This window comes from Pipistrellus hanaki, assembly GCF_964339955.1.
Source record: "Pipistrellus hanaki genome assembly, chromosome: 3".
Taxonomy (NCBI): domain Eukaryota; kingdom Metazoa; phylum Chordata; class Mammalia; order Chiroptera; family Vespertilionidae; genus Pipistrellus; species Pipistrellus hanaki.
This window is the reverse complement of record NC_140505.1, coordinates 10,069,939-10,074,871: the sequence shown is the minus strand read 5'-3', so window position 1 is coordinate 10,074,871 and position 4,933 is coordinate 10,069,939.

Genomic DNA, 4,933 nt, shown 5'->3' with positions numbered 1-4,933 from the left:
TACCTTCTCCCAGCTGGTTGAGATTGCAGGAATTAATTAGTTCAGGCTGGAAAGGTCTTTGATAACGCTTAGGCGCTGACTGTTGTTCTGGCTACAGGTGCAGGTGGAGGCGATGCTTCGTAGCACGTCTGTTGTTAGAAAGGCCTAGAAACTGCAGCGGTGCCAGCGCCCAGGAGTCCGGGAGACAATGCCCCGGGTCACCTGCTCCCGGGAAGAAGCGGGGTCGCTGCCGCTAAAACCTCCTTCCGCCCTCTGTCCTCCCGGCCAGGCTGCCGCTGGTCTGGGCCTGCCCCGTGGGCACGGCCGTAGGAGGTTTGACTCGGGGCACAGCCGTTCAAGGCCGCTGTCTAAGCCAGTGTTTCCCAACCTTCTCTCATGATGAGAATCACCTGGTGGAGTTGTTAAAACACAGATTCCTGAATCCCAACTAAGAAGTGCTAAACTAGAATTTTTGAGAACATATAGGTAAAATTGCATACCTAACTTAGTGCTCTGTATATAAAATCTGTCTTAGAGCACTAGTTAAGTATACAATTTTACCTATATGTTCCCCAAAATTCTAGTTTAGCACTTCTTAGTTGGGATTCAGGAATCTGTGTTTTAACAACTCCACCAGGTGATTCTCATCATGAGAGAAGGTTGGGAAACACTGGCTAAGCGAAGCGCCGACGTTCTTAGGTCTGTGATGATGCCTGTGGCTCTACTGGTCAAGGGAGCCAGTCAGTCCTTCCCCGGAAATACCTGGAAAATGCAGACGGTCTCTCGGTCTATACCATAAAGGGAGAGGTCTAACTAAACCTTCTTTCAGAGATGGACAACTTTGTTTTTCTTCCCCCCCCCCCCCCCAAACAAACAGGTGTTTAAAATCACAAAGTGTTGTCTGGAATGTAAATAGGTAAAATATATAAACACGGAGCTTTGTCAGAGTGGAGAGCTCTCCTGAACCCTGGCCCCCCATGCCCAGGCCCTGTCCTCCCATGTCGCCTCCCCCCACCCCAGTCTGCACCAGCTCCATGCCCACAGGGCCCTCTCAAAGGACCCTCCCTCTGAGTGGTTAGGAGCCCAGCTCCCAGGAGAGATCACAGGGCCAGGCAAGGGATAGAAACCAATCCGAGGCAGGTGTGCCCACTGTGACCCTCTGGAGAGGATCATCTTCTAGGGAGCTAGGCCAGGAGGCACCCAGGGAAGAGCCCACGGGGAGCCCGGCATCGGCTGTTGCCTGCCCATTGGCGGGCTGTCCCCACAGGAAGGGCCCGTGGCCTGCTCTGGGATGCCGCTTCACCTGCACCCCATGCAGGACACGGGCGCCCCTTCCCAGCCACTGCCACAGACTCCCAGACCTCACCAGGTCCCTGCTCAGAGGACAGGATGCCAGGCCCCCCCCTCCCCTCTGTCCTGCCCCAGCACTCCCTCTTCTCATTCCCCCCACCCCCACCCCTCACACACTCTGTGCTCCAGAAGGTGCTGGGGGTGGAGCTTGTCCAGGGAGGCGGGGTCACTAATACTCGTAGACTGAGCACTGAAAAGAACACACTGGCTGGTGGACCCTGATGTCCAATCAGCTGATAGAAAGGAAAAGCATATTTGCCTAAGTAACTCCCTAAGGATGACATTTCAGAGGCACTTATTTTAGACTGGGGTCTTCCTGATATTTGTGGCTTCAGGTGGGGCAACCGATTTCCCTCTTTTACACCCAAACTTCTCAGGTGACTCCCTGTTCTCTCTCTGCTTTTATTTCCTGGCCTCCGGTTATTCAGGAGGTAAGGATACATTACATTATCACCAAATCCAAGGTTCTTTCATTGGAACTCTTCCTCGTCCCTCTTTTTATGGCATTTACATTTTCATGTCATTCCTGCCGGATTGTAAAACTCGTATACAGAGCTTTAAGTCACACTATACTGGTTTAACTGCCCTCCTACTTTTCTGTAGAATCACAATTTTTTTTTTAACCTTTAAAAGCTTTTCTTCTTTTGATCTCTTAATTGTATGAGTTCTCCAGGCCATTCGTGGAGCAAATAATACCATTCTTTCTGCCTTTCTCAAGTGTGATCTGCAGCACGCCATTCCCACAGGGCTGCATTAGAAAGCAAATGTTCAGAAACATTGGGGAAGGACTCTCACCGCACCTCCTGGAGACTATAAAACGGAATATTCTCTCCTGATCGTCCTTCCAGATGGAGTGACCACATGACGCAATGCTGGCCAAGAAGGCAGAGCTGGAAGTCCGTTGACCCTTTGCCCTTCTTCCTGCCTTTTCCGTGGGCCGGAAGCAGGCTCTGCAGTGGACACCTTGTGACTGTGAAGAAGGGCGCAGTGAGCTGCAGAGATTCTATCAGCTTCCACACTGCAGAGCCCTGATCCTGGGCAGCAGCCTCCCGCCTCCGGGGCTCTTGTTACATAAGAACAATCCCCTGTGTTTGCATTTCCAAATCAGGTGACTTATGCCTCCCCACTGAACACACTTCTAACTGGACATAAAAATGCGGCATGCTATCTGTCTCTCTTGGAACCTGGGAATGCACATTAGAATATTAAAGGACCCGAGAAAATATTCAGGAGAAATCTGTTGAATTTTGTTCCATGAATCATCTCTTAAACTCATTTGATTAAGGGGCCCTTTTTGTTATTGTTTTGTGTTTTTTGTATCAAGGGGCCCTTTTATTCTTGCGTGAGCTATTACTATCCCATAAGGCTACAGTTTCCTACATCCTTGATTTTCAAAGTGTGATCTCTAGAGCAGCAACTTCTGCTATCATCTGGAAATTTGTTAAAAGAAGAAAACAAAACAAAACAAAAAAAAACAGAATCCTTAAAAATAAATAAATAAATAAATAAATAAAAATAAAAATCCCCCAGAATCCTAGCCCTGCCCTCCCCGGAATCAGAACATGACATTAAAGGTTGAGAAGCACAACTTTGGGAATAAAGTTAGGGAATAAAGTAAAACTAACCTTAACATTTTTATGTGACCCATTATTTTGAGACATCTATTATTATTGTCCCTTCATGCCTACTTCACTGATAATTATAACTAGTTCTTACTGACTGCTTACTTTGTGCAAGGCATTATCCTAAGTACTTGAGTAATTCTCACTCAACCTGAGATTAGTGCCTGTGGCAGGTACTATTGTAATCATCTTATAGATGAGATAGCTGAGGCTCAGAGAAGGTAAGTAGCCTTCCAGGGTCACACAGCTGCTCAGTGACAGAATCCTCTGTTTGAGGATGAAGGATCACTAAGTGATACTGCCCCTCCAACCTTTTTTGTTTCCATGCCCTTTCCAGCTTTGTGTGCTTTTTTACACAAGGGTTTCCTCCCGCCTGCAACAATCTCCCACATCCACCGAATTAAAAGATGTTAGTTGAGCCCTCATCGGTTTTCTTAGTGGTTAGAGCATCGGCCTTTGGGCTGAAGGGTCATAGATTTGATTCTGTTCAAGGACATGTGCCTCGTTGCAGGCTCCATCCCCGGCCCTGGTCAGGGCACATGGGGTGTGTCTCTCTCACATCGATGTTTCTCTGTGTCTCTACCCCTCCTTTCCATTCTCTCTAAAACATCAATGGCTTGGCTCAGTGGTAGAGCGTCGGTCTGTGGACTGAAAGGTCCCAGGTTCGATTCCGGTCAGGGGCATGTACCTGTGGGGGGGCTGCAAGAGGCAGCTGATCAATGATTCTCTCTCATTGATGTTTCTAACTCTCTATTCCTCTCTCTTCCTCTCTGTAAAAAAAAAAAAAAAAAAAAAAATCAGTAAAAAAAAAAACATATTAAATCATCAATGGGAAAATATACCCTCTGGCGAGGATTAACAACAATACAGATGTCAGCTGAAAAGTTTAGTTCTCCCAGGAAGCTTTTCTCATCCTCTCCCCCAAACCAGGGCAGGCCCCTGCTACCAGTACACATGTCGGAGGCCTCTGGTTATTTTTCCTTCATTCTTATCTGCTTTTAAAACTATATTTGACTCTACTAGAGGCCTGGTGCTCAAAATTCTTGCACTGGGGGGCAGGGGGAGTCCTTCAACCCAGCCTGAACCCTCTCATAGTCTGGGAGCCCTCAGGGGATATCCAACTGATGGTTTAAGCCCACTCCCCATGAGAGGCTCCCGCCATCACCACTGCACTGACCACCAGGGGGCAGCTCATGCAGTGAGCATCTGCCCCTTGGTGGTCAGCGTGTGTCATAGTGACCAGTCATTCTGTCATTTTGTCTATTTCCATATTAGCCTTTTATTGGAATATCTTGGAAAACAACTAAGCTTCATGTGGGCTTTATCTGTATTCTCTGTACCTGATTCTTGTCGGCACTCAAATATTTGGAGGAATACCTTACCCTTAGTCTTGATTTCACTCTCACTTTGAAGGTTCTCTCTCTACCTCACCTGTCCACGTTCTAGTCAGAAGAACCTGTAGCAAGGTGGCCACATGTTTCATTTGGCCTCAGAAGGCTTGGGTGTGAGTCTTTGTTCCCTTACTTACTAGCTTTGTAACTTTGAGCAGTCACAGAACCTTAGATCCATAAATTCTCAGCTCTGTTCATTGGGATAATATTGCCTCATAAGGTTTCTGAAAGAAGAGTACAAACTACATAAACATCCTAAAAGTATAAGGTATGTTTTCTTGTTATTAAGATCCTGGGTTGTGTTTATAAGATTTCTAGCTTTGTAATCAGAGACGTGTGCTCAAATCCCTACTCAAAATATTTATTGTCCATGCAGTTGATCTGGCAATCCATTGTTTGCTGGATTTTTTAATGTGTATATTCAACTGCATTCATACTTAATTTGGTATGTACTTAGGCTTGTGTTAGCTCTCAAGATGGCATATATTCTATGCTTTTTATTTCTTTTATGCTCTTTACTTTTTATTTAACTCTTTTTAAATTTTGTATTCAACTCATCCTATCCCTTTTTACACAGGAACACAGTCAATA